Consider the following 18,815-nt stretch of genomic DNA (forward strand, 5'->3'; position numbering starts at 1 on the left):
AACTACCCACAGATAATGGTATCTGTCCATGAGGAAATTTCATTTGCAACTTGTGTTGGTGGCAGCTATGGTTTCATTTCTCTTGTGCTGCTACTTGGCTCCAAAACCTCAACTTTTGCTTTTGGGGATTGGTCCAGAAAGGGAAGCTAGCCTGAGGCTACACGAAATGAAGCAAACCTGCTTCAGAAGCCATATAAGTATTCTGTCTGGGGAAAGAAAAATTGCATGAGTTGTTTTGTATTCCCAAACTGGAGTTATCTCTTCTGTGAGTCTGGCATGCTTTCATACTTACAGACACCAGTCTTGGCCTTTCCTTGGTTTCGCCAAAGCTGGGGAGGTGTTGGGAGGGGTGGAAGGACTGTGGTCCAGAAAGTAGGATGGGAATCAATGCAATTCTGCTTTCATACACGGGATCTCCAGTGACCCTTTCTATTAAAAAAGTCTATGATTCTGTAATTAAAGGGTGTTCTCCTGGCACAATTGTTGAATCACACATTTGTTAAGTTAAAATGAGTTCTATAAGATGAGAGGCTTTTCACTGTAGTGGAAGGGTACTGCGTGATGAAATAGTGGAGAGAAACAATAGAGGTACTGTGTAGCTGCCTGGAACGTCTGCTACCAGAAGGCATGCCGATAAATGAGGAAGAGGAGATAAAAGGTTCCCTAGCCTGTGAGCTTGCTCAGCATGTTCTTAGAAAACAAATAGGTGAAATTCAATGTTTCATGTCTTTGCACTGTTCCACAGTGCTTGCCCTGCATCAGACACCCGTTGACTAATATCCTGTGAATTTTAGTTTGTTATTCATTTTGCATTTGCTTTCTTGTTGCTGTATTTTAAGTCAATGCAACAGTAAAATGAACTATTTTACTTATTTTGTTTACAAAATAAAAAATGTTAATAGCTCAAATACAAGGGAAGTGTATTTGTAATGGCATTATTATGTGACGTAGTATTTTTATTCTTGCTTGAGAGGCTAAGGATTGAATTGATATACTAGTGCACATCTAGCATGGAAAGGAAGTAGATGGAGTTTGTATGCAAGCAACTATTGATTCATGTTAAATTTTCTACGTCAGGATGTTTTCATGTATAGGGGACACCTTATGTATTAACAATATTAAGAAATACTTCTGAATAGCAATTTTAGCAAAGGATCACTGGCTTAATGGATTCTAGGATAGCAGCAGTTCTCCATATCCAGATGACCAGAGAATGAGACAAGTTATGAATTATGATGGTCTATCTGCATTATGGTTCTACTTAAATGGTTTGGTCAGGAGAGCAAAGATTTGGCCTAGATTCCACTATTGTGATTGCTGAAGTACAAAGGATGTAATAATGGCTCCTCGGCATTTTGACTGGTAATCTTGAAGTTTCTCTATACCACTCGTCTTGTTCATATAATTTTGGCCTTAGATTTCTTAGCATCTCTAACCAAGACTGATTTTTGTAATTATGGAAAACTGACTAGAACTAGAATGTCCCCAGGGTGAATGCCACATCACTTTTCCAGCTCTAGACACTGACGAGGTTTTAACTTGCAGAGTTCTATTAGACCAGGCTTTGGCCTTGCCCAGGTTAGCCTCTGGTCCTAAAGACACTTTAGAACTGGCCCCATGTTGGGGTGTCTTGCTGAACTCTTTTGGGCTCTTTCTCTCTGTACTTACTATAGTGAAAAATCAAGTCAGAGTCCTGAAATGGGTAAGTGAAAGTTATAGGAACTGTAGTAAGGAAATTTGAGGTTATAAGTGAGGAAGGCAAAGAGAGAAAATAAATAGTATTACTTTCAAGGTGTATGGTGCTTTCCAGTCTCATTTAATTAAATTCTCCCTGTAAACCTAAAATTGCAGAGGAGTACACAACCTTGCATTTGCGGACCTGCTCAGAAGCAGATAAACTCTTCAGTTGTGCTTGGAGCAGAACTGTAAAGGCTCTGATTTAGTCAAGTTACCTTTTCCCCCTATTGTCCCTTTTCCCTTTCAGGCTTTCTATGGTAGGTAGTCTGATAATGGCTTCCACAGATTAAGGTCCTAATCCCTGGAATCTGTGAACGTTACCTTTTTTGTCAAAAAGGTTTTTGAAAATGCAATTAAGTTAAGGACCTTGAGATGGGAGATTATCCTGGATTAGGCCCCAAATGGGATCACAGTCATCCTTATGAAAGACAGAGATTTCATACACACAGAAGGCATGTGCAAAGAGGCCGAGATTGGAGTCACGTGGTCACTAACAAAGGAATCTGGTACTAACAGATGCTGGAAGAGACAAGAAATGGATCCCCTAGAGGCTCAGGTGGGAGTACGGCTCCACTGACTCCTTGGCACCAATGGTTCTGATTTTGAAATTCTAACCTCTAGAATTATGAGAGAATAAATTGCTGTTATTTTAAGCCTCCAAGTTTGTAGTCATTTCCAGCCATATGAAATTAATACAAAAGGGAAAAGAAATAGAAAGCAGCTCGATCATGAAGACTGTATTATGAGATTTAATTTTCAGAGAATCCCCTTATATTTACTTGTGCATAATATACACTTTTAATGCAAGCCTGGTCTAGTTTGTTTAAATTCTGATCAGATTAACTTTGCAAAAACAATGCTCTGCTTGTGTCATGCTTGTTTGTCTGTATTTCCAACAGGACTATAAATTTGAGATCCTGCTTGGCTTGTTTATAATTGCACTTACATTACTTGGTGCTTAGTAGGTTCTTAGTAAATATTTGTCAAATGAGTACATCCTTAAGTATGCATAGCTTTCTAATAAAGGCTGCAATCTACTTTTCCAGCTATATTTCTCACTATTCTTTTTTAATGTTTGCCAGGGGAAAAAATCAAGTTGGTGAGATATAAATAATGAATAAAAACTATAGTTTTCATTATGAATAATTGTCCAGATGACAGATGGCACTAGAATAGACTGTATAATATTAATTGGAAGGTTTTGTTACATCTGTAGAAGAAAGAAGCAAATTAGGACATATCAAATGTATATTAAGGATTTATTTTAAAATGTAGTTTAAAGTATATTTTTAGAATCAGTATTAAATAAAGCCCAAATGCGTTCTGTGCCTACAGCATTCTACAGAAGCAATTGATATTCAAAATTATGTCAGTGAGCCACTGTTCTTTCAAAGATAGGATGATTTTAGACTAAACCTTTTATAGACATTTTAAAATAAAAAGCATAGAAACAAAGAGTTTATAGTAAAATTATTTTAGTAAGTTGAAATTAAGCTACTTGGTGAGTTCTGAAACATGTTCTGCTATCTGAAAGTGCTTTTCTGCTTGTGAATCGCTGAATTTTGTATTCAGGACAATCTTGTCTGAAATGATCAAGTGAACTAGATGATTGATCTTGTTTTTCCAACTTTTATCATGAAAAATTTTTAGCACTTAGAAGTATTTTAAAATGAGTAGTGAGTACACATAAATCTTACATCTGGATTCAAACATTTAAATTTAAAAAGCTTAAAATTTCAAAGTTCAGGGCAGACTCCAGACTAAATCTAAATCCCCAATGGGTCAAAGGTATCAGTATCTTTTTTGTAGGTCCTTGGGTGATTACAATGTGAGACAAGTTTGAAAAATACTGTACTATATCATTATCGCAACAAAGATAATTACGGTCTAATAGGCAACCCATATTAAAGTTTCCACAGTATTTCCCCAGATACACTTTAGAGCTGTTTCTGTTTCTCAACTACAATGTATTTGATTGCTATGTCTCCACAAGGGCAGGGATTTTTGTCTTTTTTTGTTCACTGCTGTATGCCCAGGGCCTAGAAGAGAGACTGGTGCACAGTAGATAATCGAAAACTATTTGTAAGTTGCACGAATGTAATCAATCAATGGCTCCAGTGTTTTTCTGGGCATCTGTTGAGTGTGTTGTATATATCTGAGTGAAGTCTTTACATATACAGTTCTTCTAGAGCACAAATGTGTCACCCAGGATCTAGAAAAAGATTAGTGAAAAACTGAAACTTTTTCATCAATGGTTCATTTAGGTTCAAATATGTGTGCAGAGTTGTAAGGTGGAATTGCATTTTGTGTTTTGTGTAAACATTGCTCAGAGGCTCAAAAGGGCTTACCCATATGGATCCTTGGGGTTCAGTGGGGCACTATTTGAAAAAACCCTGGCTTGAAAGCTGCTTCTGCCTTAGGATGCAAGTAATCACCTTTCCATTTTCTTGCAACAGAATGTGTAAATCCACTTTGTGGAAATGTAAAGCATAATTGATTTTAAAAAAAGTGAATAGCAATAATGCACAAGTTTTATTTTTTACCTTTCAGTTATGCTATCTTACATTCCCATTCCCCTTCACGCATTAAACTTTCTCATAGCTTTGATGGTAGTAGTATTTCTCTGTGGGAAGCTTAAATTCTAGTTGGTGATGGAAGTGGTGAAGTTTGGAAGCAAAGCTTTTTGCAAGGACAAGGAAAAGACGACAATAGGAAGAACACCTGGTGAATGCATTGGTAAAAGACAAGACTGGAAATGTGTGTTCAGGGATAGAGGAAGTGAACCTTCAATGCTTCTTAGTAGTGACAAAATTCCAAGAAACATACCAACCACTGTTATTTTGTGTCTGTCATTGAATATTCTCCAAACATCAATTTTAGGACCACTCCAAGAGTTTGACAAATAGCATAGACAAATCTAATCTAATCAAGAGGTAGAATCTGAATGCTTTGAAACCGTGCCTTATTTCTTTTAGAGCCAGAATTTTAAGTTATCTGTCATGTTTAATGAAAATAACAATCACCAAAATAGCTAAAACTAGCTACTCATAATCACAAACAAATATGATTTTTATGAACAACAAAAAAGGATAGTAAAGAGTGTATCAGTCAACAAATGTAATTTTTTATTTAAACTTGATCTTTGGCACTGGGACCCTGACAATCTCTCTTAATTTACAGTTTTAGATCTGGTTTTGTGATTTACTTATGTAGGTTCAATGATATAAAGATTCAGTGGTGTTATTGTCTCTGAATATTTCATTTTTCTTTTCTGTTTTGAAACTGTATAAGCCATTTTTTTCATCATTTTTCAGATAAGTGGTTATCTGTTTTCAGACAAATCACTGATTCTTAGATAATTTTCAAGGATAAGACTTTCATGTTGTTATCATAGATTATTGTGTTTAAGGAACTTCAAGTGTCCTTTGGTCTAACCTTTTCTTTTACACTTGAGAAGATGGAGGTTGGGCAAGGTAAGATGACAGCTCAAAGTGACCCACAGCCAGCTGGTGATGGAACTAAGAGCAGAACCTAGAATCACTGACAATGTTTAATGGCTGTTCAAGGTTCCTCACATCCAGCTGGTGAAGGAAGGAACAGAACTTGGAATCCCTGATGAATGTTGTTAAGTGAAGTGCCTGTTGCATGCATCTTATTTTCCAGTCATTTTAAAGAATATTTTTACAACAATCTAATATTGAAGCTCTACAAAGTGTAGTATTTACTTTGAGTTCCATGGATGAATAGAGTGTTTTCATGCCATCTTCATAAAGGATGGAAAAGCAATGTATTTAGCAGGAGCTCTGACTTTGGAGTTGCTAACGATGTGAGTAAAGGGCATGCATACTCCTTCTTAGAGAATCACGGTTGATTTTGGATGGTTTGATGATCACGGTTGATTTTGGATGGTTTGATGGTTTCATATACTTGTGAATATTCAACAACTAAATACCTTGAGCCCTATTTAATGGATTACCCAGTGATATAGGTTCTAGTGACTATAGGTTCTATTTGACTTGTTGCCCCCTCTGAAGTTCATAGGGGTCATTTAACCTTTATGGGGAGTCAGAAAGCAGAAGTAATAGCCCTTACGACTTCCATTTGTAAGAAGATATTGACTACTTTTGCCACTGATTTATTGCTTTCCCATCTACCACAGGAACACTGACCAACGCTGTCAGATGTGAGGAAGCTTGGCCTCATATACTTTCCCCATTCGCTCACGATTTTCTCACTGTTCAACAGGCTCTTCTGGAATATAACCAGGAAAGAATCAGAATCTGATACTTGATATACTAAATCAAGGGCCTGACCCCCATGATACGAATTTTTCTTTTTTGTTTTTTTTTTTGTGGATCTGTTTTATATTTCCATCAGGAAAAAGGAGCTGCCATTTAAAATGATCTCTGGCCACTTATTGGTCAGCCCTTACATGGGATTTAATTGCTGCTCCAATTGTGAGAAGGCGCTGAGTAGGGTGGGGTGGAGAAGGGAGGTGTGAGGTGGCTATTGGTTGAACTTGGAGTGTAACTTGGCCTGGAATTGAGAGCTATTTGGCAGCACAGGTAGTCATAGGGACATAGGGAGGGGACTTGATTGTCTAAGGAGCAAGGGGTGGGGAAAACAATTAAGTCTCTGTTTCTTATTCCTTTTTAAATATTAATACTTTCTCATACTCTCTTAGGGCCTGAACCAAAGCTGCTTCCTTAGTTATAGATCCATTTACACCAAGCAGGTCAAAGGGCAGGGATCTGTGCTAGAAGAAAGCTCCACAGAGAAAAATGCCAATCTTTTTAGATGTCTGTGGTAAATACTTATATGGACTTTCCAGATTGCAGCCTCAGATAGTGGATTGCTAAAGCTGCTCCAATATCCAGTTTCATTGTAGATGTGGAAAATGAGTTCCAGGGTTATGTAGCCGGTTAGTGTCAAACTGAACTAACCTTCAAATTGCCACTCAGCCTCTTAATTAGATGTTGGAAGGTGGAGAGGTTAGCCACCTGAAGGTGCATTACCCGGCGTCTCGGTACAGGTCTCCTACTATGGTGTAAACCTTGGTAAGTTATACTGTAACCGCTTTGTCTTTCTGTTTCTCAACTGAAAAATCAGTGTGGTAAGGTTGTTTTGAGGAATAAATGCAAAAATACTTGTGCAGATGTTTAAACGTGAGAGCTCAGTAAATGAAGCTACTGGTATCATTGTTATTGTCATTCTGTTCCTTCTTGGCTATTTTGCTCTCTCACTAGCGATTTTATTAACATTTTTAAAATGAAAAGTAGAAATGACACCTTAAGAAAATAATACTTGTGGATTGCTTATAGATTCAGTTAGCTACACTTACTATGTGATAATGAGCTGATGTCATAAACGAAAGGGATTCAGTTTGGCTCTTAGGCAATGCCTCTACTGAGGGGCTCTGTGTGTGTGTGTGTGTGTGTGTATATATATTTATATATATTTATATATATTTGTAGTCTTTACATAATCGTTACAGAAAAATGTGAATATAGTTTTTGTAATTTCCTAGAACCACAGACTTTTAAAATTGAAACATTATGTTTAAGATATTATGTTCATATTCGGTGCTCCCTTGATTTATAAAGAAGGAAGTACACCAGAGAGATATGTGATATATTCAAGATCACATAGTTAACAATAGAGCCAGGCAGGTAGCCTGTGGCCTCTCTCCTGTAAGTCATGTATTATAGATCTTCATGTGTGTCACCTGCCTAGCTAACATCCCGCTGCACTAATTTCCTTCAATATTGGATGGTTGTAATGAGAATTTCACTGACACTTTTCATGTAGATAAAAATAGTTAATTGAAATTTTTAGACAGTTTATAAAATACTTCAATAAGGTGTATTTCCTTAATGATGAAGGGAAGATTAAAAGCTTAAGGCAGAGTTGGGAAGAAGCTAAAAACAGATCCGTGACTAACACCTTTTTCAAAGAGTAGCGCGCGCATGTGTGTGAATTACTCTGTGGGTCTAGAGATTAAGAAATTGAAATTTGAGCCACTATCTTTGAACCTTTTCCCTATTTTGTCATTTAGCTGAGTGGCTTTGGGAGAATATCCACTTTTTTCCCCCCACATTTTGATTGTGTTTAAAATAGAGCATAAAATAGCTTGAAAGGATAGGAGTTCTTCAAAGGATAGAAATATCAGATTTTTCAAGGCTGGTGAAGTGTATTCAGTACAGTGACATGTACCTGCAGGTCTGAAATGAGTCTGGATTTTGAGTGTGGTCTTCTCTTCAGACATTATTAAAAAGAGTCAATTGATGGTACATTGATTTAAAAGAAGCAAATAGTAAAAATAAGTTTGTAAAAAGAATGGAAATAATTTAATCTGGTCATTCTAATGTTTACCACCTAAATGGATGGAGGGCTGAGAAATTTCAAGGAGACAGATATCATGAGTTTAAAAAGAATATGAATCATTGTTGACTAATTAACAACAGTTAAGACATGCAAAGCACACTTTAGAAATTTAAAAAATGATCTTCAGATTAAATATTATGGTTTTCTTTACTTCATCCTTCTTATTTAGTCATAAAATAAAGAGGAAAAACAAAAACAAAAAAAACCCCTTGTAAAATAAACCTGGTTTAAAACTGAAATGGCATAAAACTTAAAAAGCTTCATTTGAGAGATTCATTTGGCTTCTCCATTGAAGATTTTTTGGCATGGCTGTACTGTCCTGGAAAGCAAGCTGGAGACGGTTTTTGACTTGAAAAAAATTGAAACAAACGAGGGAAATAAGAAGCTGGTGTGAAACTGGTCGACTTCGGGCACATCATGGGAAGGTGGGGTTCTTTGGAAAAGACAATACTCTTGGGAAAAATAGAAGGCAGCAAGGAAAGAGGAAGACCAAATATGAGATGGAGTGACTCCATAAAAGAAGCCCTAGGCATGAGTCTACAGGAGCTGAGCAGGGTTCTTGAGGACAGGACACCGTGGACGTCACTCATTCGTTGTGTTGCCAGGAGTCAGAGCCAACTCAATGGCATGGCATATAATGCAAATTTGCATGAAATTTCCATGTAGTATGAAAATGTGTAGCAAATAAAAACATTTCCATTTTTATGTACTGAATAAATGACAAAGTGAAGAATAGAATTATCTTTCTAAAATTTATCCAAAAGTATGTTTTTAAAGAAAAAAAATTCTGATTATTCGAAAGCTTTGTCGATGTTGTCAAATTACTCACTGGTATATTTGAAAGAAACTGGGCAGGAAGGAAGAGACCTGAGGTGCCTGCAGTCTTGTTTGGAAACAACCAGTTACATGAGCAGAGACTGTTTCCTCACCTCTCTGACGTCCAGTTCCTTCACCTGTGAAATAAAATGATTTGACTAGGTCATCTAAAATTTTCTTTCATCTCTGCAAGTCTGTCATTAATAATTTGAGAACTCAGAGATCCATATGGCCAAGAGCTTGAAAGCTTTACTGAGGATACTAACAAGAGCCAGATTTTGAAGGAAATAAAATACTTGGTTTTTTTCAGAAAGAAGGCATTCCACTTGGACATATAGCATGAGCAGAGACATATTGGCAGAGACAGCCTTGTAACTTATTGTCTGATTATTATAAAAGCGAAGTCCTGTAGTCTATAGGTGGATCGAATCAGGGATTAGCTCAGCAGATTTGGGACAGCCATTGAAGGAAATTTTCAAGCAGCTAGAAGGAACTACTTTGAATAGAGTTATATTGTAGCTGATGAATATGACGTATCATAGGTCTGCTGAGACATGGACATTAACATACTTTCTACTTCTGTGCAGTAGGACTGAGGGAAAGCCAATAGTAGGGCATGAAAGCAAGACTTAAGATATGTAGGATGGGCAACGCTGAGGGAGCAGTGTTGAGTAAGTTCTGGATGCTGGGAGTGTGAGACGTAGGAAAGAAGAACGGACTGACATAATGGGCTGGTTGGGAACTAGAAGGTCCCAAAGACAGTAAGGAGGTTGGTTATGGTTCAGGAAGAGGAATAGTGAATTGGAGATCTTTGTGATTTGAGTTAATAAGGCTCAGGCTGTAACCATCTTAATAAGGCTTGATGTGCAATGGGGACAAGTCAGCATACACAATTAGAGAAGAAAGTGTGAGGTGTGGGGTCAGAGTGACAGATGTTGAAACACTAAGGGAATGATTACAGAGGTCAGGGTTGAAAAATCTGAGCTCGGCAGAGGACAAAGAGGAGAGGGAAGGAAGAGAGGGAGAAGGAGAGAGAGGTGTAATTATGAGACATATTTCTGAAATCAGCTGTATCATCGTCAGTAACCTGCTGTGAGTGTAATCACTGAACCTCTCAGGGCCTCTGTTCTCAAAGACAAAATGAAGGTGAAGAAAGTTGAATTGTGTCAATACTTCTCCGTGGGGGTGATATTGTTCTCTCAAGGGCATTTTGGAAATTTGTGGGGGTGTTTTATGATGTCTCATTGTTTGCAAGGTAGGTTCTAGTTGTGCGAGACGTCCTGCAGTTTCAGGAGAGTTCTGCCAAACAATGAATTGTCTAGTGTCCTTCATTACTTTAGAATGACACGGTTGGCAATCCTGAAGGATGTCATATTAAAATGTCTCTTCTCTGCTTATCCTTACTCAAGTTTTTGATTCCACGTACCACCAGTGTCTTTTATTTTCTTATATTCTGTATTTTTTATGAGTGTTTCTCTGATCCTGTTTTTCTCCAAATCTAAACTCACTCGTTAGTATAAGCAGTTGACCTCCTCCTTAATGGCTTTTAGTATCAAAGCATTAATTCACTTATTAAAATTTGTAATCTTTTAAATTGTGTTCCTTTATTTCTCCTAATATTATGATGAAGAGCATATGTACATGTACACGTATATCTTAATAAAATTATGTACAGAAAATTATCTGAATTTCACTTCAGTATGGTAAAGGTGGGGATGATAAAATATGTATGATGTTACGGGCACATTTGTTAAGATTAAGGACCACTTAATTATATCGCCAAGGTTTCTAACTTCTGACATCTCTAAAATACTGTGGCTTCATGAATGTTATGATTTGAAGAGGTAGGTTTACTATACGGTAAGGGGTAAAAACTGAGAGCATCAGGCTAGGAATTGGGTGGAAATCAGCCATTTCTTGTGAATTCAGGAAGACTGAAGGGGTTGAGATCTGTCTGGAGGGCAGGCACATGATGGGCTCTTGGGGACAGCCAGGTTCCTGCTTAGGTAGGCAGATGGGATGAAGGAGAGAAGGTTCTGTGGGTTTGGCAGCTCAGAGAGGAAGGGAGCCTTGAGGTGAGGGCTCAGTGGTGGGAGGGCTTTAAAAACACAGGAATTGTGACTTCACACACATTTTTCAGTTGCATCTGGATGATTCTCCTTTTGATGTGAAGTGGATAGTATGAGGTTTTTCAAATAATTTAGCTATCCACCAATGTATTCCTTCTGTAAATTTATTTATTTATGTATTTATGTATTTATTTAATTTATTTTAAAATCACTTTGTTGTTGTTGTTGTTTGTTTGTTTGTTTAATTTTTATTGGGTAACAGTGTGTTTTTTCCAGGACCCATCAGCTCCAACTCAAGTTGTTGTCCTTCAATCTAGTTGTGGAGGGCGCAGCTCAGCCCCAAGTCCAGTCGCCATTTTCAGTCTTAGTTGCATGGGGCGCAGCCCACCATCCCATGTGGGAATCGAACTGGCCATCTTGTTGTTAAGAGCTTGTGCTCTAACCAACTGAGCCATCGGGCTGCCCCTGGAATTTTATTTCGTTTTTAACTTATAACACGGTACCATTATCCATCATTAGAGTGAAAGTCCTCTATCAGAATGCAGGAAAATTGTTACCCGTGATATGTACTCTTCCCTTTTATTTTAATAGGCACACTGTTGCCACTTCAGTTTTGAACTGGAGAATTTCTCTATCTTCTACTCATAAACTTGTATAATATATTAAATAATATTGAAAATATTAAAACTGCAAGTGACTGTGGACACCTGCCACATGAGAAAGTATGAATATCAAAATAATGAGACACCCTTTAAGATATAATGTGAGATTTCTCAGATCTACTTTTTTTTTCTTTTTTTCCCTCCTAAAGTTGGTTTTAGACCAGAGAAACTGTAAGTTGGTGTTGAACATTAACACTGATGGTCACAAGTAAGATTCTGAGGGGATATTTTGGAGTTGAATTTAAGGGGACTTTTAATAAAAAGTGTCCTTGTTTCAGTCTAGAATAAGTTGTTTTACGTAAGCATAAGTGATTGTGGAGAAAAATTAGAAAACGATCTGAAAGGATAGATAGATATAAAGTCAAGAGAAAAAGGAAACAATTGTTAATGTAATTTATACTTATAATGTGTGATGGGGATTGGAGCTCCAAAATTATGGTGAGATTTTAAGTACATTTATTATAACTTTTTAAATATTTGTTCACTCTAGAAGATTTAGTTAATATTGAAAAGCACACATAAAAAAATAAATTGCCTATAAAATCAGTATCCAACTCTCCAGAAGTCCACAGCTTGTACTGCAGCCACTCACATGATTACTTATTTCTCTGGACTTGAGGCACTCGTAGTGTTGTTTCCTTTTTAAATCACAATCCTCACGTATTGAGTACCTACTGTGTAGTATTTGGCCCTTCACATAAATTATTTCCAATCCTCATAAGCCATGCAATGTAGGTATTATTTATTTATTTAGCTATCTATCTATCTATTTATTTATTTACAGATAAGCAAAGGGAAGTTCAAATAGGTTAGACAGTTTGCCTAGGGTTCTATGTGCAATGAGTGGCAGGACTATTGGACTCAAGCTGGCATTTGTTCCAAAACACTAATTTGAAAAGATATGTGCATCCCTATGTTCATTGCAGCATTATTGACAATAGCCAAGATATGGAAGCAACCTACGTGTCCATCGATAGATGATTAGACAAAGAAGATGTGATATATACAATGGACTATTACTTGCCCATAAAATGGCATGAAATCTTGCCATTTGCAACAACATGTTTGGACCCAGAGAGTATTATGCTAAGGGAACTAAGTCAGACAGAGAAAGACAAATACCATATGATTTTACAGTAAGCAAAATAGAAACAAACTCATAGATACAGTGAACAAACTGATGGTTACCAGGTGGGAGGGTGGTTGGGGGGCTGGGTGAAAAAGGTTAAGGGATTAAAAAGTACAAATTGACAGTTACAAACTAGTCATGGGGATGCAACATACAGTACAGGGAATATAGTCAGTAGTATTGTAATAATTATGGTTTCAGGGGCTACCAGACTTACTGGGGGGATCACTTCATAAGTTATATAAATGTCTAACCATTATGCTGTATACCTGAAACTAATATAATATGAATGTCAACTATAATTGAAAAGTAAGAATAAAGAAACCTGAATTTGTCCCTGCAGCACCAGAGTCTCTCAGGACAGGGATTCCATCAGAATTGGGGATTGTACCCAATAGGTGTGGTGGCATTAGGACATCTAGGGAGGGTTTGAGAAGGAGTGGGAGCTGTGCAGATGAGGCTGTTGGGGCGGAGAGGTGCCTGGGTCAGGGGGCTTGGCAAGCCAGTACTGTTGGACCACTTGGGTCCTTGAGGAGAGAAGTGGGAGATGGGCCTCGGTCCAGATGGGGAGAAAAGCTGGGATAGCAGAGGGTCCTGAATGGCAGACTGAAGGGCCTGGGGACCAAAAGAATCAGGCTGCTCCCATCCTGACTGTTCTTATGGTTTACAGAGAGATTTAAAAGAGAAGGTAGAGATGATGGGACCTGTTGGATTTACAGAATATTTAAAAATATCTTTTGGTGAATGTTTGGATAAACTGATGGTTTGGGGACTCATGGTTGAGGATGCTACATTTATTCTGCACGTGTGCTCCTCATTGCAGTGATACCCTTCTTGAACAGAAAAGGTTGTTCTGAAATAAACAAGGGTGAAAAACAGTGAATTGATGTCATGTCTGCCTTGGGAAGCACCATTCCCCTTTCTCTGGTGAAAGACTATTTGAATGAAGGAAAATGAATATAAGCAGGGCCAAATAAGCTTGTGGCATGATAATTCCAAAAGGATGGAAAGTAGTGACAAGGGAGCTTTAAATATGTATCGCATCTGTAAGTTGTAGACTTGCTCAAATTGCTAACGGGCATTTGAAATACAGAGGAGAAGAGAGATGGAAACTGGTTGTTGTTTTGCTTTTTCTCTCCGGTTTTACTTTGTTTTGGATAGATGTACATGTCCTTTGACGAAAAGGATACCACTGATGCTTCCTCCTCTTGCTTTTCAATTGTTCCATTGTTCCACCAGCCTGCTCTCCCCCTTCTTGTTTTTCAACTCCTGTACACACATATTTCTGAATGCCTGCTAATCTTCCTTCTCTTGGACAAGAGCCCAGGCAGACATTATCAGCCTCCTGTCCTTGGCCAGGAGCATGCTGGGAACCACTGAGGTTCTTGTCGGGTTCTCTTTGCCCTTCACATATGTACTGCTTTCGGCTTGGCAGATCCTGAGCTGAGTGTAATAGCCCATACCGTGCTAGACACTGAATCTCAATAAATGGTTCCTGAATGACTTCATTACTTGTTGGGAGAAGAGAACCCTTTCGTGAGAGGACTTCCTCGTTAGGTGTCTGTGGATCCAAAATACATACTTTTTTCTTTTTCTGTAGACCTGGTTGATACCTGACTCAATATTATAGGTTTTTCATGATTTTAAATGTATAAGTGCTCTGTGTAGAAAGCATTTATTAAAGACATAGGGGACTTCTGGCTTATGGACCAGATAGGGGCATTCTAGGTGAGGAAAGCCCCAAAGGATATGTATATTGCAATAGTGCAGAGGTCAGACCCCTGTCATTCTATTGGCTGCTCAGTGTCTGAGCTCCGGTTCTGCTTGGGGAATTTATTCCTTCCTGAGCTTTGCCAGGAGGCAGAGCTCTCCTATCACTGACAAACAGGGCAGTATCTACTGCTGCAGGCACTGGTGGTGTGAGCTGCATCACTTATGGTTGCAGTGTCCCTGGGCCGCTCTATGACATGATTTGGGGCATTATCCCCGGCTACTGGACATTCAGGGAGCCAGTTAGGAAGCTTTGAGTAAAATTTTCTTCTGTTTCAACAGAGTTGATGTTTGTAACTTGCAATCAAAACCCCTGATAGAAATAAATACACAACACTGGGCACTTTCCTCTGTGCCAAGAAAGTTCCATGTGCTTTACGGACATCAGTTCATTCAAGTCTCACCACCACTCTGAAAAGAGGAAACCTTGCTATGCCCCAATTCACAGGTGAAGAAATTGCAATTCAAAGAGGTTAAGTAACTTGCTCAAGGTCACACAGGCAGCCAGCTGAGCTGGGATGTTACCCAGGCTTTTCTGACATGCAGACTGTGATCTTAATCATTGTGCTCCATCCCCCACTCTCTGAGGAAAGCAGATCATACACGTTAACTACCGGTATGCATTTTGGAGTACTTGACTATGAAAGGACTTTTCTCAAAACACAGCCGAGGAAGGATTTGACGCTCTTACTTGAGTATCAAAAATAGGATGTGACAGTTGTAGACTGTCATTGGTTAGGATATGGAATTCAAGGCAAGGTTTCCTCATCCTTGGCCTGCTTTGCTTTGCTGTCTTTGGTGTTGATGTAAAGGCAGACAGTAGATCTAAAGACTATATCGGATTAGAGGAGGGAGAGAGAGGAGGGTGGAGATAAAAAGCAGCTTATCACCAGGACTCTGTCAGGAGTTCTGCTCATTATATCATTAAGTTTTTACAACTTCTGGAACAATCTAAATCCGAATATCTGCACGGCTAAAGTTCCCTTATCCCCCACTTCATTTAGGTCTCTGCTCAAGTGTTTTATCAGTGATCTTCTCTTCCCATCTCTAATAATCCAATCTCTCTTTCCTCCATGTCTTAGCCCACTTAATTTATTTTCATAGCAATTCTTACCACCTGACAGATCATACATATTGTAATTTCCAGTCTCCTTGGAATGTAAACTTCATGAGAGCAGGGACTTTTTTGTTGTTATTGTTCACTACTAAATCCCAAGCATTTAGAAGGTATCTGATACATAACAGGTGCTCAATAAATCATTTTGAGTAAATGAATGAATGTGCGGAAACTGAGGCTCCAAAACTTTTAGATAACTTTCATGTAAAATGCTGGAACCATGTAGCAAATTCTACTCTATATGACTCCTAAAATCTCTCACGTTCCCCCCTTCACTAATGTCCCTCTGTCTGGTAAAATTCCTGTATTTGTACACAATTAGAGTAAGAAACATATCAGGATATTTCAGTTGGTGGGGGGAAAAAACCCCAAAAATCTTAAGTAGCCTGTCCACCTTGCCTATTTTACAAATGAAAAAATAACCATGTTCCATCGAGGTTAGGTGACTTGATCTAAGTAATATAGCTATTTGTTGATGGAGCACCAGAATCGAGATACCTGATCTCCCCGTTCAGTCCTATGCCCCCACACTCTGCTGCATTAAATTCCTTCTAGACAAAGTGAGCCCTATTCTGATGCAGAATTTGTGTATCCATCTTTGGTGATGGGTTTGATATAGTGGGTCATGTTGTTTTAATGCCATAATATTAATGCAGAGGCTATAAGCCAGATGACCACAGGGACCGGCAGATCACGTAACATTCAGGTAGTGCCGGTGAGAACTATAGGAAAAGAGAAGTACAGTTGACCTTTAAACAATGTGGGGGTTGAGATGCAGTCAAAAATCCACTTATAACTTAAGTCGGCCATATATGTGGATTCCCCGCCACGGATCAAAAATTATATTCCCCGTTCACAGGGGCCAGCTTCACAGTACCTGCTGCCTACAGACAGAAATGTGTTAGAAGAGAAAAACGTGGTAAGCCGATCTAAAAATATTTGAAATACTCTACTGGCCAAACAAACATTTCTGCCAGCCAGATCTAGCCTGCAGGTTTCCAGCTTGTGATGGCTGAAGTCTTAGTATTAATAGCCCTGTTCTTTCCAAAGGAGTTAGTTTCAAAGGTGGGAATATATTGGCGAATGTATGTGATACCACTGTGGTTAATTGTCCTTTAAACTAGCCTAAGGATCAGTGGGTTAGGTTCTCAAAGTTTACAGAAGGAATATAATTATCAACAAAAGAGTATTTATTTCCTGTCTGTATTACCCTGGTGATAAAGTTGAAGAGTAATGTGTTTTCTGTGTCATAATACCATCTGTCCTAATGGAAGGTATTGGTCATGCTATTTACTGACTGGGAATCAGAAACCTTTTTAGAGGTTTGGCGCAGCAGTGAACTACCTGTATGTCACTGGGGAAATCACCCAATTTGTCTACTCTGCCATGTTCACATTTGAATAATTAAGGGCTGGACTTTATGAGGCATATAGAATACAGAGGGATACAGAGGGTTTTGTGCAGAACTTGAAACTGGTTCTTTGTCTCTTAAAACAATAAAAGCCTGTGTTGTCAGAGAGAGACAGGGATTAGACTGTTTGTATGTATCGCTTATGTCTTTAAGCACATTGATAATGATAGTTGATTTGCTGCATTCTTCTCAGGAGCCAGTGGTGAGGCTCAGACAGGTGAAGAATGATGTGATTTAGCGATCTTGAGGCTCATTCCGCCTCTAAACTCCATCATAACTTGAATTACCTTTTCTGAGGACAGGTGTCAAAGGCTTTTTATCATGTAGAGACTAAGAGCATGTGTTCTGGGGCCTCTTAGCCTGGGTTGTGTCCTGGCTTTCCTAGCCCATTTGATTTCTTTCTTTAAGCCTGGCTCCTCATCTTTAAAATGGGGATAATAGTTGTAACTACCTCATCGTCTTGTTGTCACTTTCCGGACAAATTATCAAATGCTCCTTGTATTCTTATAATGGAATAACTAATGTATAGATAATGAAAATTTAATTCAGTTAACATTTACACTTGACATACAGCATGAGACTTTCTCCCCCTTTCCAGCAGATTTGGGGCTTTTCAGTTTCTATGTAAGAACTGAGATGTGTTGGAAATAATGGTTGGCAGGGTTAGTGTGCCTCTGTTTGAATGGTACCAATTGATTAAGGTGCAGAGGTAAAGACAGATGAATTGTGTAAAGATGGGTGTGAGCTCTAGCTACCCTGATGCTGACTAAAGAGTTAACTTTTGAATACACGGCTGGTACGTAGATGTGTCTGACCCCTTGCACAGTGAAACAGAAAGAAGGCTTATGCCTGTGGGTCTGGGATCACTGAAAAGCAACCATCTGAGGCCGCTTTGCTGTGGAGGGAAGAGTTTGTTACATAAGATGCTTTAGTAGCTTTCACATGCTACTGTGAAGGGCGTCTGCGCTGGAAGAACAAAACACCTCTCCAGATCCATAGTGGAGCATAATTGAAGGCAAGAGGATGGCAATAGACAAATTGCACCCACTTCAAAAGGAGAGTGCGGGTTTACACTGAGCATTTGTTCCCAGGAGCCGAAGTAGGCATCGTGCCCTGATGGGCCATTCAGATTGGGCTGCCATCGCTACTGAAAGAGCAGCCTGTCCCTTCTGCACTTTCATCTTCTGCCATATTTGTATTCATGTGCACTGTTCCCCACATAAAAGCACAGCCTGCTATTCCCGGCTTTGCTTCTGTGAGCTGCAGTAAAACCAGATTAAAAATAAAACATTTTAAGGCTTTTACATGGAGTGGTAATTATGCAAAATGGTATTTAATCATTTGACAAGTAGCCAGAAGCATTCAGAAGGTCTTGCACCTTAGGGAGCAGCGGCTTGTATAGGTTGTGGGAGGGGCTCTTGGTTGCAAGGCCTCAGCCTTCTGGGTGTGTGCGTGGCAACTTGGGACAGCGACGTCAGTGTCACCTGGGAAACAGAAGACACAGAAGACCGCTGGGTGGACTTGAAATCAGCTCTGCACAGCTGTTGGATTCTGAATAAAACTTCAGGAAAGTTGTTCGCTAGGTGAGCTGGTTACATGAGGTGGTTGGGATAGGCTGAGGGTGGGGAACAGAACGTTTTTCGTGTTGTTGTCAGGGAGTCTTTGGAGGCAACAAATGAATCTCACTTTACTACCAATTTAAATCAGAGGCAGTCATAGC

The 18,815-nt window shown here is 38.8% G+C and overlaps 1 protein-coding gene across 5 annotated transcripts in view; it reads left to right on the forward strand.

Moving 5' to 3' along the window:
• ARHGAP18 (Rho GTPase activating protein 18) overlaps positions 1 to 18,815 on the forward strand; it is a 173,680-nt gene that overhangs the window by 80,350 nt on the left and 74,515 nt on the right. Inside the window, exon 1 of one of the 5 annotated variants that reach the window (XM_019729433.3) lies at positions 18,570 to 18,678. The exons of the other annotated variants lie outside the window; for them this stretch is intronic. The gene's annotated coding sequence lies outside the window, so the exon portion shown is untranslated. Of the gene's footprint in view, positions 1 to 18,569; positions 18,679 to 18,815 lie in introns of those variants that run through there. 5 annotated transcript variants of the gene reach the window in all.

Source organism: Rhinolophus sinicus, chromosome 2 (assembly GCF_057876585.1).
Source record: "Rhinolophus sinicus isolate RSI-liver-muscle chromosome 2, RSI-T2T, whole genome shotgun sequence".
Lineage (NCBI taxonomy): Eukaryota > Metazoa > Chordata > Mammalia > Chiroptera > Rhinolophidae > Rhinolophus > Rhinolophus sinicus.